General features: G+C 42.6%; 1 protein-coding gene across 1 annotated transcript in view; it reads right to left on the bottom strand.

Moving 5' to 3' along the window:
- The window catches only part of RNF145 (ring finger protein 145), an 81,678-nt gene that overhangs the window by 41,866 nt on the left and 21,985 nt on the right, over positions 1–17,827 (bottom strand). The window lies entirely within an intron of this gene.

The raw sequence follows: 17,827 nt of genomic DNA, 5'->3' as shown, positions 1-17,827 counted from the left end.
TAATCTTTTTTGCAGTGTCCTATGTTCAACAAATCCATAACTGTTCATATAATGAAATGTCAGTATCTAATTAAGAAGTACATTCATTTTTTTAAATCCATATTGATCTCTGTAATACCATAAGCACCATTCATAAACACATATATTTTAGATGAGTAAATTTTCTATTCGTAATATAAACTGAATGCTAACCCTCTTTAAGCATTCTTTACCCAACTTTTAAGTTTGCAATAAATTTAAAATTCTTCAAAATCTTTAATGAGGAAGGAAATTTTTTGAATTTGAAAAGATTAAAACCTGAAGTCATTTTATGCAGTGAATGCAATAGAAAACTGTAAATGTTAAAGATGTTAATATGCTATTGAATTATATTCCAAAACTTTGGAATCTAACTGCATCTGAGGAATTCTGGTTGTATGAGGGATTGAAGATTCCAAAATGGGCCCTTTCTATCTATGCTGCTAGAGAGCCCAGGATGGGTATGATTCCTCCTGATGACATCATCAAACTGGGTCCGTCTAGTATAAAAGTAGCAGCCTGTGGGAGAAACCCCCCAGCTTTGGCGAAGATACTTGACAGACTTTAGTGAGTGTCTCTGAAAGCCAAAACAGAATCGTGAACCATAACATATCTCACTACAATCTGGACGCAACAAGGGAGGGGCTGGTCTCTCTAGCAGCACAGATAGAAAGGGCGTTCTCAGGTAAATTTACCAACACCTATTCTCCTCCATGCTGCTGCGAGAGCCCAGGATGGGACATACCAAAGCCTTCATGTCCTCGGGAGGGTCCTCGTCCGGTCTCTCACTCCGAAGTAGGCACCACTCACTGAAGAACCCATCTACCAAAAGCCGCGCTTGTGGAGGCGTAGGAATCCAGGCGGTAGTGTCTGATGAACGGAGACAGGGATGTCCATGTAGCCGCTCTGCAAATCTCCTCTAGGGGGTGCCTGGGTGGCCCAGGCAGCTGAGGGTTGCAGCACTTCTAGTGGAGTGTGCTGTCAAGCCGTGTGGTACTGGCAGAGCTTTGGCTTTGTAGACCTGTGAGATGCAAGCCCTGATCCACCTGCTTAAGGTGGCAGGAGAGGCCTTGTTCCCTCAGTGGAAAGGGGAAAAGGATACAAACATAGCCTCTATCTTCCTAAACGTTGAAGTGCGTTTGATATAAATTCTAAGAGCCCTTCTAACATCTAAGGTGTGCCACTTGCACTCTAAGGTGTGGTGTGGACAGGAACAAAAATCAGGAACTACTATGTCTTGGGATCTGTGAAATACAGAATTTATTTTGGGTACAAAGGTAGGGTCTAAATGAAGAACAACTCTATTGTTGTGAAAAGTGCAGAGGTCCTGCCGTATAGATAGAGCAGCCAACTCTGACACCCTTCTATCTGAAGTGATGGCTATTAAGAAAACCACCCTGAAGGTCAAGAATTGAAGGGACACCTTTCTGAGGGGCTGAAGGGAGGTTCTGTTCGGGCCTGGAGTACCTTGTGAAGGTCCCAGGATGGGAACCTGTGAACCACAGGAGGGCAGAGATTGGAAGCCCCTTTTAAGAATCTTTGAACTGAAGGATGATGGGACAAGGAAAGAAAGGAATCCCATGAGATGACTGAAGCAAGAGCCGCTACTTGACAGCGTAAAGTGTTAGGAGCCAGACCTTTGTCAAGGCCATCCTGGAGGAAACGGAGGACCTGTGGTACCCCCACTACTGTAGGAGAGAGACCTTCCCTGTGACACCAATGACAAAAAACCCTCCAGGTGGCATTGTACATATGCATCGTAGAAGATTTACGAGATGCCTGGATAGTAAGGATGACCTGGTCTGGGAGATTGGCTTCTCTTAACAGTTGCCGCTCAAGCACCACGGTCAATTTGAACCACTGGGGATCCGGGTGGAGCAGTGTCCCCTGATGTAGTGAGATCATGTGGTTTGGAATCCTCCAGGGAGTGGCTACAGACAGGTTCACCAGATCTGCAAACCAGGGTCTCCTGGGCCAATGGGGGGCTAGGAGAATCAGATCTGCCCGTTCCTCCAACATCTTCCGAATGACCGCTGGAATGATGGGAAGAGGGGGAAAGGCGTAGAGGAGACCGGTGGGCCATCTGCTCCAAAGTGCATTGATCCTCTCCACTCCCTGACAAGGAAACCTGGTGAAAAATCTGTTTACTTGAGTGTTTTGGGGAGAGGCGAAGAGGTCTGCCTCCGGGGTCCCAAAACCTGAGAGTTCCCTGAAAATGGACTGGGGAAGGATCGACTGGGCTCCTGCTCAGCCAATCGGCCTGGGAGTTGTCAATTCCTGAGGTGTGGTCTGCTGTGATAGACAGCAGATGTCTTTCTGCCCACCTCCCCAACCTTTCGGCTTCACTCATGAGGGCCCTGGACCTTGTGCCCCACTGCCGATTGATGTGCGCCTTTGCAGCCATGTTGTTTGTCAACACTGGCACATGGGACCCCACTATCCTGTCCCTGAAATGTTTCAGGGCTAGATAAATGGCTCTGAGTTCTAGCCAGTTTATGGGCCCAGTCCTGTCTAACCAGGACTAGATCCCTTAGAGTCATGAGACCTCCATGTGGGCTCCCCAACCCAGGAGACTTGCATCGGTGGTGATGATCAGTCTGTCCAGTTCCTTGAACGGGAGACCCTTCGAAAGGGCTGGCCAGGGAAAGCCACCACTTGAAGGAATGGCTGGAGAGAGCAGGACCTTGGCAGATGTGTGGCTGGTTCCTGCTCATTGAAAGGGGAGCAGGAACCATTGTACAGCCCATGAGTGTAGCCGTGCCCACGGAACGATGCCTATGCATGAGATCATTTTGCCCAAAAATTTGGACAACAGCAACAGGGAGACAGTGTGTTGACATTGGACCTGTCAAATGTTCTCGATAAGGCTCTGCCCTCAGGCTGGAGACAGAAAACCTTGGCACAGAGTTGTGTCGATGATGGCTCCCAGATGGAGCAATCTGGTTGTTGGGAAGAGATGGCTTTTCTTGGAGTTGATGGGAAAACGTGGTATTGGAGGCAATGGAGAGTAGTTTGAAGATCTTGATGGGCAGAGTGGGTGGAGGACGACAGGATCAAGATGTTATCCAAATACCATTGGATCCTCACTAGAAGAGACTGGAGCGAAGCCACCAATGCCACCAGTAACTTTGTAAGACTCTTGGGGCAGACGAGAGCCCGAAAGGAAGGTGGAAGTGGGAATGCTAACATAAACGGAGAAACTGGTGATGATGAGGCCAGATGGGAATGTGAAGGTAAGCCTCCGTGAGATCAATGGAAGAGAGGAGATCGCTCTCCCGAATAGAATGCAGAGTCTGCATTTTGAAGCACCTTTATGGGATAAACTCAGAAATTTTAGGTTGAGAATGGCTCGCCACCCCCCCCCCCCGAGGCCTTAGGGACCATGAAAAGCAGAGAATAAAGCCCACGTCCACGTTGTAGTTCAGGGATTGGTTGAATGGCCCTTATATCAACCAGGGGACTAATGGCGGATTCCATAAGTGCCCTTCGTGAACTGTCCTGGGAAATGGGACAGAGTAGAAATGTTTCTAGGGGTGGTGATAGAAATTCTAATTGTAACCCCGACATTACTGTATTGAGTACCCAGGCATCTGTCATCTGGAAGCAAAGGAGGCCAAACGACCTCCGATGGGAGGGGAGAACAAGATATTATTTAGAGCGACGGAAGGAGCAACCCCCTCCCCCACGAAAGGGCCGTTTACCTGCAGCTTGTCTGCCGGTAGCCTCATGGCGTTGATCTTGACGCTGAGAATATGCTCTCTGAGTTCTCGAGAAGCAAGAAGCGTTTTCGGACCTGAACAAGGGAGGCCGGTATGGGGTAGGGTGGAAGTCTTCCCTCTTTCTGATTGATGAAAGGACTTTCCTTTTGTCTTTTGTTTCAACAACAAATGGATCAAGGGCATCTCCAAGCAGCTTCTCACTGGTACATGGGACAGAAGCTAGTTTCCACTTCCGTCGAGGCTCCGCTTACCAATTTCATAGCCATAGCAGTCTCTTAGCTGCCACTGATGACTCCATGGCCCTGGAAGAGAACTTGGCGGTATTGAAGGTGGCGTCCACCGAGAACTCTGCTGCTGCTATGATCTTATTGAGGTCTTGATGCAACCTACAATCTGATGGAGGTATGCGGCCTTGAAGCTGGCATAGCCAGCGGATGGAAGACCTTGTAAAAAATGATGCAGCAGTCGAGGCCCGGATGGCCCAAGCCAAGGCTTGATGGTTACGCTTCAGTGTTTGTTCGGAGTGTTTGTCCTCTGCCTTTAGTACGTCTTCAGGCTCAGTTGGAGTACCCAAGGAGAAGGAGGCCACAACTGGGGAATCTACTGGGGGAACTGCCAGAGCCGTAGCTAAGGACCCATGTTGTAGAACTGCCTATATTGGGATGATGGGCGGGGGCCTGCAGTGTGGAAAGCAAATTGTTCCTTGACTAAGTCAAGAAAGATGATGGGGGAAGGAAGGACCTCCAAATGAACAATGGTTTTGGAGAAGAGGGAATCCCCATACCCCGATTGTAGCACCTGAGGCTCGGGGGCAATTTCCTCCGCTGACAACTGGGTTGTTACCAGTGCCTTGTGTAGGAGAGGTTTGAATAAAGCAGATTTGAATACAGAAACCGAAGGAGGCTAATCAGGCCTCAGATCTTCCTCTTCCTCTGAGAGGTTGGGGTCCCAGATTTCTCCCTCTTCCAGATCAGAATCAAGGGAGGGGCTGCGCTCAGATGATTCCTCATACTCTCCCTAAGTGAGGTCCACTCCTTCCACATAGGTAAGATGGGTCCTTTGTTCTACACGGCGAGGTAGTCCCCTTTGGGGAATTTGAGCTAGAGGAAAAGCCGGGAAGGAAGGCTGAGGTCTGTCTGAAGGACTGAAGATGTGTTGAAGCCCTTCTGCTAGACCCTGTCTGATGGCTAAGGAGACTACTTTGTTGATGTCAGATCTGCCACTCGATGGAGGAGCCGGGGGCCGAAGGCCTGCTACTGTTGGAGTAAAAGTGGCCTCTGGTCTTGATCGAGAGCTGCTTTGGGCCATGGATGGGATAGATGAAGAAGAAAGATCCCAAGGAGTCTGGGCGAAGTTGGGACCTGACCCGCTCAAGTCTTGAGGTCCTGGTTGGATTTCAGGTTGCTCTGGGGACCAGGATTATAGGTTGCTAATAGGAGCTGAGGTATCTTCCCTCTCCCTAGAAGTAGCTGGGTGAACAACTAGAGGATTGGCTGGTTGGGAAGCCTGTTGTAGTTGACCCCTCATTTGTTCAATAGTTTTGTTGAACTGCCTTTCTAAGGCTGCATGCCTTCGTTTCTCTGCCTTTAATTGAGCCTGGGATGTTTTCTTAGGGACCAAAGCTTTGGCCCTAATCTTGGCCACCACCTCCCTTTGAACAGACTGGGAGCATTGTCTCCTTCTCTTTCTTCTGCCAGCTTGGGGGCCTTGAGAGATCAGGCCTGAAGACTCTGTGTGGACCTTGTCTTGATCCATAGTATGCATAAACAGACACAAAGGTGCTGGAAGCGATCCTCACTACGTGTTGCCTATGTAGTAGCCTGAATAAAAGCTTATGAATGGTAGAAGCTGGCCTTTGGGGGATGATGCCACCTAAAATGGCCGCTTGCTACTTTCTTTAGAAGAAGAAGCTTTCAAAATGGCTGCTCGCCACATGCGGTTGAAGAAGCCTCCAAATTGGCCGCTCGCAAGAGCTACAGGCTACACAAGAGTTAAATCACTCCTTAGGCTGTAAATAGTCTCAAACAGCAAAATCGGCAATAAAGTGAAAACTGCGGTTTTAACAATCAGCTGAGAGGCGCTGTTATCGCTGATGCGATCTTTACGATCGTGGTGGCCGAAATCTCTGAGGGAAGACTGTGGGGGAGGATCAAGGGTTGCTCTCTACTTACAGTCTCCCTTGGATGAAGAAACGTCGAATCCTCGGTGTTGCAGGAGAGTGGAGCCCCACTCTCCTGAAGGCACAGCTGCACCGGTTCCCCGGGAGCTATGCCAATGATGAAGATAGCTTTCGCTTTTGCTGCTAAGTAAACTGCTTTCAGAGATACCAGCTTATGGTCATCGAAAGAAGCTGAGTCAAAGCTGGCGGGTTTCTCCCACAGGCTGCTACTTTTATACTAGACGGACCCAGCTTGATGATGTCATCAGGAGTCATACCCATCCTGGGCTCTCGCAGCAGCATGGAGGAGAAAGAATTATTCTAAGAAATTGAAAAAATAATGTTATTCTAGACATTAAGGATTTGTTTTGGGAAATATGTAAACCCACAATAGTAAAAATAAATAAATAAAAAATAAACACAGAAATATATTGGGCAGCTCCCGACCATTTGCTTTTTCCTTTGCCATACAAATCTAGACGTCTTTTTCTGCCATTGCTTCAATGGTACATCAGTTTTCAACAGCTACTGTTTGAAACAAAAAACAAAAAAATTGCAGGCAATGTTCACAATCTTTTTAATATGGCAGTGTGCTGAATTTTGATGCCAGGCTCTGAATAAAGACACCAGCCTTCCCGAGACTAGAGCACCAAATGTGTTAATGTCTAATACATATAGAGGTCAAAAAACTGGAGTGGGTTGCCTACATTACAAGTTCTGAACTACCTAGACTTCCAAATGACAGTGACAGTGGACATGTGAGTTCTAGGAATGAATCCCTCTTTCTCAGCTTCTCTGATGAAGACAGCTCCTAATTTATTTATTGGGGGGGTGGGGCATGACAAACGAATTCAAAAGATTCTCTGTACGCTTTAGTAATACTATGAGGGTGGGATTAAACAATGACATAAGGAAAAGATTTCATATTCCCATCCAACCTTTATGTGTTGTGTTCATCCTTTCTTTTTAGTTATTTTTCTTCAGTCTAATGATTTCTTTTAATGATCAAGGAAAGCCTTGATGAGACCTCCTGTGTCCAACAAAATAAAACAAGATTTACAAAACATAACTGATCCTTTTGGAGCTATTAGCCTAAAGTGTCATTCACCATTACTTCAATTTTCTAACTCCAACAATAGTAAACTCACTGAGAAAGCAACTGATTATGTACCCTTGAGAACATTTTACAGACAAAAAAATCCCACTTAATATGTCACTCAGTCTCAAGTACACATGCTCTGCTTCAAGTGTGAAGTATTCAATCACCAATTAAACAAAGCTCTACTTTAAAATGGTGAACACTATTAGGACAAGTTTATTTTTATCTGCATTATCTCTTGCCTATTTCTTTATCAATAGAGTTCGCCGATGCTTTCTTTTACTAAATTGATAAAGTATTCTGTATCTACCTAAAAAGAAGGCTAGAAAGATTTTCTCTCAAGTACTGTAATGCAGTAAAAGGTCTGCTGATGGTTGTGTGTCCTCCCCCTCCCCCACATCGTTCTTTCTAGGTTTGGGAGAAATTCAGGCCTGAAAAATTGTTTCTCTGTCTTGCTGGAAATTTTGCAAAAAGAAACAGCTGCAGCAGTCCCATACATATAGATGCATCTGCTTATGGGAAAATAAGTAACTTTGAGTAGAATTTCCATGGGGGAGGAAGACTAGGTTTCTTTCCCTTCCAAGGAACCAGATTACTGAAAGAGAGAAATCTCCTAGTTTGACAACTAAAGTAATCTTCTAGGATAAAAAAACCACCCCTCACTTATTTGAATGTGGTTTTTATGTGTATTTAATGCGTTCTAGGATGAACATCTGCAGAAATAATTTTTCATGTATATTTTTCATTCACGGCAAGACTGAGAACTCTGGGTTTTGGGGCCTGTCAGCTCTAGGACTATTCTATCTTCGGAGCTGGATGCCATTGCATTGGCCCAGATAGACCTATTATGCAGTCTGGGGATCATCCTGAACTCACGACTTCTGCTCGAAGAACAGATGAGTATCATGGCTAGGAGGGCCTTTGCACTGGCTCAGTTGTGCCTGGACCAGTTGTGCCTGCTCCTAGATTGTTCCAGAAGTCTCTCAAGATCTGGCTATGTGAAACAGAATATGTGTAGATGACCTTAGGGAACAAGGGGAAGAGATGTTGCCTGCAAGACAATCAGACAAGTCAAGGAGGAGCCCTTGGAGCCTTAAACACTCAGAAAAAGAAACTTAGGAAGGACACACCCTAATTGAAGTTTGGATCTTCAGACTTGTAAGAGTAGGTTAATGTAGCATTACTGTAAAGAATTAGCTCATGTAATTGTGTTTGCTATTTGGTTTACCAGGCAGGGCTGACATTATTGTCATCAGGTCTAGGGGTCCAGGGCACTGGTGACATTTTAAGATGGTTCCATCATTGTACTTAATATTTACTTTTCCCAAAGCCTTTGAGTTTTTAAAAAAATATTTTTACACTGATTGCTTCATATTTTTAACAAATCATTTTTACATGTTCATTGTTGTATACCGTCCAGAGTCACTGTTTGTGAAATGGGTGACCATAAAAATTTGTTGGTTAGATTGAAGCAAAGCAAAATCTGAATGACAAATTCATTATCGCAACATTTTAAAAGTTTTATTGGACCCAACTGGAAATATTCATTAACTAAAGGTAAAGGTGGTTTCCCTGTCCAGTCGTACCTGACTGTAGGGGGCAGTGTTCATCTCTGTTTCTTAGCTGAGGGAGCCAGCATTGCCTGAAGACATTTCCATGGTCATATGGCCAGCAGGACTATATACCAAAGTGCACAGAACGCTGTTATCTTCCAAATGAAGCGGTACCTATTTTTCTACTTGCATTTGCATGCTTTCGAACTGCGAGGTGGGCAGGAATGGGAGCTCACCCTGTTGCATAGCATTCAGGTCTCAGACCTGGGCTGTCAACTTTCCAGCTGACAAGCTCAGTGTGTTTAGCCATCGTGCCTTCATCAATTCCCTAACTACATAACTGGATTTACTTTCTGGCAATTAATCTTGGAAAAATCTGAAGGCCCTTCTACTTTATTTTGGACCCAATGTCAGTTGAGAAATCTGAATTTCCCTTTCTTTAAAGCACGAAAAGGTACCAAGCCTATCATAGTCACTAAGTGTGTGGGAACTGTTCAGTAAATATTTCCCATTATGGGCTCACCCTTCTGTGCTTGAAACAGCAGCGCCTGCATTTTAACAACCAGCCACGATGGAAAGGGAACAGAAATAGATTGTACAGTGAGTTCCAAGCACAAGAGAAGTACATTAGATCTCATGTGCCTTCTCATTGTGTTAAATAACTAATTTTCTAAAAGGAACTCGAGATAGAGATTGATCATCACACTCCAGAGGAGTTCATTCCTCCATGTCATCAGAAAAGAGATACAAAACCAAATCATAAGATTGTGTGTTCACTTAAAAATAGCTGTACCCTAAAATAAAACATTCAAAAATTAGATCTGTCATTCAGCCTAATGTCTGCTTAAGCATAAAGCTCACTTGGAGGTGTCATTAATCAAGGCTACAATCCTCTGAGAATTTCATGCAGACAAAGGCATTTGCTCCTGTGATTGTACATATATGAGAGGTGTGTATGGGCAAGCATATGCCCATTTGAAGGGAATATGACAATCATATCTTTGAACATTGGCAATCAGTGTCATATTGTATTTATCCTCTCTGTTTGATTCGTTTAGAAGAAGGCAATAGAAGAAGTGAACTGGCCATCTTTATCAAGATTCAACTTAAGACCATGAACAATGAATGTATCACTTGCAAAGAATATTCCATTTAACCTGATATGGGGAAGTTCAGTTTCTAGAAAATAACAGTGCTTTCACCCACTCCTACCTCTATGTATTTTTATTATAGCAGGTTATACTACATCTTTTCATATCTCTACAAATACACAGAGTTCCGTTGGCATGAATGATGGACAAGGGTATCTTGCAGCAAACTGACAAAAGCTGGGGAAGAGGGTGTGAGAAAATTGGAAAGTGGATGAGTTGTGATAAGCCAGGACTCAGTTCTTTCAACTGAAATGTGATAAATGCTCCCATATCTTAATCATCCCTGAAATGAGAAGACATCTACAGACATTCTTGAATCAAGCTCCACTCTTGCTGACTACACAGGCACAAGCATGCTGTTTTCTTGGCAACAACATGGAAGTGCCTTGCTACTATCTTCTTCCAGGATGTTTTTCTAATTTCCCAGTCTAGCCTACTGCCCTGGAATGCACTGACAGTCTCTCATTCACTCAGCCAGGGCTGAACCTGCTCAGACAAGGACATTCAAGGGCTTCAAAACTCTGCATTGCTATTAGCCACATAATTCTATTCCAATTTAGGAAGGCAGATAAAAAGTTATAATATAATTCTGGTCAAAAGGTTCCTGATATTTAAAATGTATTTAATTATATCAATTTTAATGTTTTAAAGCAAAAGTAATTCATAAGTGACCTCTCCCAACCAACCAATCAAAAAAGAATAACAAATATCAACACTTAAAATCATAAAACAAGATTATTACAATAATGACGGAAACACATTAATGACATAGCAACACAGGTTTAGTCAAACACTTTGACAAACAAATATGTCTTTAGCTCATATCAAAGGTTAACCCTAGAGAGATTTGATAGCAGCCATAAACAAGAAGGGAATCATAACACTGAGAACATTTGCATCAGTAAGGCCCACAAATACTTGCAGAGTCATTGTACAGTCACTGTAACATCTATTAGATTTTTGTTAGCCACCCAAAGTTGTATGTCATAAGATGGGTGGCCCAATAATCTTTTAAAATAAATAAATAAGATGGCATCCCCACTTCAACTTAATTGCTGAACAAATATATATAGATGATTCCAATAGACATCCAAGTTAATTGCAATACTAGTTACAATCATAGTTATAAAACCAAGAATTTCTTGTGAGCACCAACTGAATTTGGGATTTGATTATTCATTCATACATTCAATTATATAGCCACCCATCCCAAACACATAAAACTGAATTTGGCTTCATGCTCCCCAATCCTGAAAAGGGCTGTGTTTAAATCAAGGGTGTCAAACTGGATTTCTTCAAGGGCCGGATCAGCGTTGTAGTTCTTCTCTGCAGGCCAGCCAAGGTAGGGGGAGTGGGGGAGGGAGATGGGACGGCTGCCTCCTGCAGCACCCTGCCAGCCAAAACGGGGTGTGGGGAGCCTCATGTGGCTTTCCTGCACCCCGTTTTCAGACTGGATGGCCTCCTGCAGCACTTTGCCGGTCAAAGACGGGGGCAGGTGGCCTCACACAGCCCCCGCGTGGCCCGTTTTCTGCCTCCCCAGCCTCCTGCAGAACTCTGCCTCCCAAAAACAGACCACAATAGACCCCCTATTGGCTGGCAGAGGCAGCCCAGGCCAGTTCTTTGATATTTCCAGACCAGCCCCAGGGGCTGGATCTTAGCAGCCCACGGGCCAGATCTGGCCCATAGGCCTTGAGTTTGAGACCCTTTGGTTTAAATATATAATCCTTTAGTAATGGAAACACTTTGCTCTGGGCAAAGTGAAACCAAAACACTTGAAAAGGGGAATTGATATGAATATGTTACTTGATTTAATTTTAAGAATATTAATGGTAACCATCAAATTATTGAAATCAATTTCTGTAGTTTTGAAAAGAATAGGTCACTCAGTCTTCTTGAAATATCCACATCTCCTTCTGTCTCCTTCTCACGCGGGAGGATCCTCACATTACTGTCAAAATATTTTCTCCAAATCACTCTTCACAAATTCAGAAGGGGGTGAGTATCCAGAATATGTGCAGTGTCACACACAATCATAGCAGTAAATATGTTCCCATATTTAAACACAAAGTACTACAGGTGATTAATTACAGACAACAAGAGGAAAACACTGAGAAAATACATGCAAATGCATGCACACTCGCAAATCCCTCAGATATAAAAATATTTACATGCATTTATTTATGAGGTCTTTTTTTAGCTCATGCTGTACAATCCCATGTATCTTCATGGAATTCTATAACTAAAATTGTTTGAGTATGTTTAGTATAACAAGGAAAATTTTCATATTGTCTGAATTTTTATTCCCTATCTTAGGGCAGTGTGTGTTTGTGTCTGCTTAGTTTGGTAATCTCTTTCCTAATTAGGAACTGAAAGAACTGAAAAGTATGCATGCTCATTTTGATTGAGCAATGGATTTTTACACTATCAAAACAGATACATGTGAATGAAGTTTGCCTAATAGAAAAGATATGCATTCGCCACAAAATTCAAATTTTGGGATGTATTATGAAAGCCTTAGTTAACAAAAGCAGAATATTTTGAATGCTTTAATGAAGCTCTCTTGGAGGGTAAACTTCATGCCAACTTTAAGGGTGCTACAAAAGTTAAATATCTACAGGTAATCTTCACCTAATTGGGACTAGAAATTCCACTGCTAACTGAAGTGGTTTTTAGATGAAACATTACATGACCACATCTCTTAGGGGTGGCAGTTCTAGTACTCCCAGTTGCAGTTCTTAGGCAAGGACCATGCTGCCATTAGGCAAAGTCCTCATAGTTTTGCCCTGCCAGGATTGCCTTGCTATAAGTCCCCCACTCCCACTTATGTCTTGCTCCCCCACCCCCATTTATCTCTGTTAACATTTAGCAGTTAACTGAAGAAATAAATTTCACTGCCTTTTGGATTCTTGACATGATTCTTTTTATAGTTTAATATATTTTTTAAAATGTGTTTTTAGCTCTGAAAGGCATGAAAACAGTAAGACATAAACACAATCACAGTTTCACTTAGCGACCTCTTCTTTTAACAACTGAGTTTTAGAAAATTGGGATAGTTAACTCCGCAAACTTTGTCTACGCCAAAATTCTTCTGATTTTAAACACTCAGCTGCTATCCACTGATTGGAAAGCTTCACCACCTTCCAGGACTGAATCCCATTTGCTTCTGCAAACACAATGTCGGGGTTCCACACTTCTGCTGTTTCCGATACTACAATGACAATAGTTGAGAAACATTCCTTGAACCCCCAGTCCAGGATTGGAACAGGAAGCCATTGAAATGGAGAAGACAACAACAAGTAAAGGATATATAACTAGCTAGCTGTTCCACCCAAAGAGGTGAGATGGGCAGAGGAAATTAGTGGCAGCTTATGATGGAAGGCAAAATGAAGAAGCACAGACTTGTAAGCAAGCCATGACCTGCTAGAGCTCACATGCCAATCAGCAGGACCATACTTCATTCTGTTGCTTTACAAGAACAGTGGACACACTACTGACCTCCCCAAACATTACAGTGTAGAATCAATAAGCTATAAGCACAAAGAGGGACTGCATATCCAGACAGGAATTGGGTCTGTTTAGAGCAAGGCTCTTCAAACTTGGCAAGTTTAAGACTTGTGGACTTCAACTCCCAGAATTCCTGAGCTCACATGACTGGAGGAGGAATTCTGGGAGTTGAAGTCCACAAGTCTTAAAGCTGTCAAGTTTGAAGACCCCTGGTTTAGAGTGTGATGGGGATGAAATTCATTTGCACTTTTTTTTCCCCAGCATACACTTCTTAAGTCCATGGGCAAATCAGAATACAGTGACTTCCAAATCTCCACTGTTCCACATTCGCAGCTGTGGAGTTTACCATCTGGGAAAATACATGTATTTGTGGGGAATGTACACAAAAAACAGTAGGCAGAGTATGTATGCTAGAAAAATAATAAAATCGGAAATACATTTCTACACAGGAATTCTTATGAAAAGCTGGCATGGACATTGATGAAAACAAACAATGAAAAGTGTTTTTTTTTTTTAAAGTAGAGTCATACTCTAATTGGATACTCTTATCCCAATATGCTGAACAGTGCATTTATGCAAGAGAGCTATGCTGGTGAAGAAGGTGAAGGAAAGTCAGCAATAATGCAAATTGCAGGTATGCTTTCCACCCAGATTGAGCACAATTCCCACTAAATCCTGCTACATCGTTCACCCTGGCACCATGGAGCCAAGCAGTCAGGAAGCCAAAAAACAAAAACAAAAAACTGACATTGCCTTTATCTTCAATCTGACTTCACTTTGAAATCTGTGTTATGTCCAGCACAATGATACAACACTAGCTGGGAAAAAGAAAAATATTTTCCTGTTCCTCTGCCACTCTGCTTTGCTTCCCTGGTAATTGGGATGTAATTTTTCTTTCTATGACCAACATGGAATGTAACAAGACAGTCAAGGTCAAGGTAGAATTGGTTGCTCCATCCCTTCTTCATAGGTCTTGACAAAAAGCCTTATAAATACAAAAAAACCAACCCTAGTCTGGTACAAAGAATGGTGTTCTATTGTCTTTAGCTGACAGGGAACTGTTATGCTAACGTTCTTCTCCCCTTTCCTCGCTGTTGCACTACAACTCATTATTTTGTGCCACAAGAATGTTTCTGGTAACTTTTCAAAGCTCCTTTCTAGAGCTCTAGCATCAATGTCATTTTCTACTTGCACCTATTTTGTTCTACAATACTCTTCCTGATATCCCATAATATCATGCCTTTTGTTTCTTTAGATTTATACCCTTCTTTCATTCCAGAGCTTGGGGTGTCATATACACTTCATCTCCCACCCTGTTCCAAGTTTTCTCCTCCAAAGAATTCAGTGATATAGGTTAAGCTGAGCGAAAAAGGATAGCTGATGAATAGATCTTAAGCAAAAATATTAGCATAGTTTTTGGTTGCTCAGATATTCCTTCAATATATGAATCAGTAAACCAGGAAACTTTCCAAGCTTGACTTTATCTGAATAAGAGTATTAACCAATTCAAATTAGAGAATCAAAGACTGCCTTGTTCCAACTTAGTCATAGTTCCCTGACTCAGGAAAACTGGGAAACTGTAACACATGGAAGATTTCTGGTTTCAATGGAAGAGAATATATGTAGCTCAGGGTTGCACTATGAAGTCATTGGTGCTCTCTGAGCATGGCACCAGATTCAGAGAGCATTGAGGACTCCACTTTCTGGTTTGACAGTTCATTCATGCGCATAGGCATACGTTTGACTACTGATTAGCCCAAAGTTATTCATAAGATACATAGCTCTTATTTTAACACTGTAAGCACACTATTTGACTGTAACTGCAATTAGCTTGACTCTTCTTTTATATCGAACAAGAGATTTTCCATCCTCTGAGCCAATCATTAAAGAGGTATTCTCAATTAAAGCCGAATCATCTAGATAGTTGAATGGAGGAAAAGAGAAAAACTAGGTTCTTCTGAATAAGCAGATAGCTCTGCTATCTCTGCAAGGCATAAATTAACTGTGGTGATGAACAGCAGATATGTAATCTGCAAAGAAAAACAAGATGCTACAGGCAATAGACAGGTAAGCAGATACTAATCCAACACCTACAGTAACAGGATTAAAACTGAGTTACTGAACCACGCCAAGCAAAAACGGTATCACTTAGACCAGGGGTGTCCAACCTTTCACCTTCCCTGGGCCACATTAGAAGATGAAAATTTGGTTTGGGCCGCACATAATTAAATTAAATAATTAATTAAATTAAATAATTAAATTAAATAAAATAATTAAATTAAATTAAATTAAATAAAATAATTAAATTAAATTAAATTAAATTAATTAAATTAAATAATAAAATAATAAAATAAAATAAAATTATTATTTATTATTAATTATTTATTATTTATTAAAAATTATTTATTTTTTATTTCATAATTTTCCGGCCAAATTTTGCGGGGTGGGGGGGAGGGGGGGAAGAAAGCTCGCCCGCCTCGCACCTACCTCTCCTCCTGCAAATTATTTATTTTTTATTAATTTTCCAGCCAAATTTTGCGGGGTGGGGAGGAGGGGGGGAAGAAAGCTCGCCCGCCTCACGCCTACCTCTCCTCCTGCAAATGCAGCAGCAGCGGCAGCGGTGGCGGGGGCAGAAGCAGCAGCGGCGGTGGCGGGGGCAGAAGCAGCGGCGGCGGCGGCGGCGACGGGGGCAGAAGCAGCAGCGGTGGCGGCGGCGGCGGCAACAGCAGGACTTTTGGACTGCGGCTGCCCGCCTTTTCTGTTGCTCGCCTCACCCCGCCTCGCGCCTACCTCGCCTCCTGCAAATGCAGCAGCGGCGGCGGCGGCAACAGCAGGAGGTGGTGGGGCGGGACTTTTGGGCTGCGGCTGCCCGCCTTTTCTGTTGCTCGCCTCGCCCCGCCTCGCGCCTGCCTCTCCTCCTCCTCCTCGCTGGATCTTTCATGAAGGTTGGGGTGGGCGTTGGGCCGCATTACGAGGCGACCTGGGCCGCATGCGGCCCGTGGGCCGCGGGTTGGACAAGCCTGACTTAGACCAACATTTTGGAGGCCAAGAGAAGCATTTTAGCATTATTTTCCAGGGATGGGATTGGAGATATCTTAACTTCTTAAATATAATATGCCCATCTCAAAATGGCAAGAAACACTGCTCTACTGTTCTGAGCACTTGGGTCTCTTCAGATATTCCTGTGTGGAAATCAAAACAATTTTTAAAAGCCTTCCAAGGAGGAATCTTCAAAGCACAGGAAGACAAGGCTATCTTCCTTCGGATATTAGCGAACTATAACTCCCAACAGTTCCACTCACTTTAAGGGTGAGAGATTTAGAGCACCAAACATTTGCACCACGTTTAAAGCTAAAGTGCACTAATGAGAAGCTAATCTATTGGACCAGTTGAGTATCAGAAATAGTTTTCATTAGCTGAAAACCTCTGAATACAGCCAGAAAAGGAGGGCTTGTCAATCCCCATACTATATGACCAGGGAATCATACCGATTTCAATAGGAAGTTTTAAAGCAAAATTAGGGATATGATATAGGATCTAGGGAACGGTGAAAGGAACCCCAGCCTTCTTTTATAAAGGAGGTCCATTAAGGCATAGTCCTTGAACGTTTTGAATCTGAACGTTTTGATCTTAATTCTGATTCGTAATCGTCGACAATTTGGACAGACTATTGCTCATCTTCCCAAATCCATAACATCTTATTATTATAAACATCCATGTTACGTCACACATATTGCTAAAGCAGGATTTAAATAATGGTTTATTTAATAAGACACAAAAATCCAGTTCACATGTAACACTATACAACAAAGACAAGTTCACATATCACACCAATCTCCAAACTAATCAACTTCATTATGGCTTGTATATGTGATGTGAATGCAAAAGCATATTCCCAGCCATTTCTTCCAAATCTCAAATGTTTGCAAATAATAGTGACAGTTTCTATACGCCCTGACAAATATGCTAATAATATATAGAGATTGAATTCAAATACCAATGATAAAAATATGCAGTAAATAAGTCTTACTGATATTTTAACATTCCTGTTATTGGATATTGATCTATTTTATTGATTTCATCCTGCCCTTAGATCCATTTATAGAGGTACAGCAGGTTGCAAATATTTTAATGAAAAATTGTCTATCTCACTAATGTGGTTGGAATAGGGTAGACTGCACTGTAAATTCAAGAAGCACTGAAAAAGATTCTTGACAATCTACTTGATAGTCTTGACCTAAACTTTACACTTTTTGGACCCAAGTGCACTGGTTAAAGCATGAAACTACTTAAGCCAACAGCCTCCTCCACATATACAAGAAGTGCAATTAATTCCTGTTCCAACGGCTTTTTTTCCTGAAGGAAACTGCTTTGCTTTTAAGAGTTTCATGGTGGGATGAACAATAAGCCATAATTTAGTGCTATGATAGAGCCTAGGATAACATGGTCCAGCCAGCATGAAAAAAGACATTAAACACTATTGTATTTATTTCCAACTACCACACATTGTTCTTATGCACCAACCATTGCACGAATCAGTTTTAACATTGCCTTTCCTGGAAAAATCAAGAGAAATAAGTGACTGATTCAATCTGGTTTTTTTCAAATAAACCGTAATTAAAAAA

The sequence above is a fragment of the Notechis scutatus genome, chromosome 2 (genome assembly GCF_049901735.1).
Source record: "Notechis scutatus isolate UNSWTSFEM ecotype Mainland chromosome 2, rNotScu1.2, whole genome shotgun sequence".
NCBI classification, from domain to species: Eukaryota; Metazoa; Chordata; class Lepidosauria; order Squamata; family Elapidae; genus Notechis; species Notechis scutatus.
The sequence above is the reverse complement of the archived record's forward strand: the minus strand, read 5'-3'. Positions and strand labels throughout refer to the sequence as shown.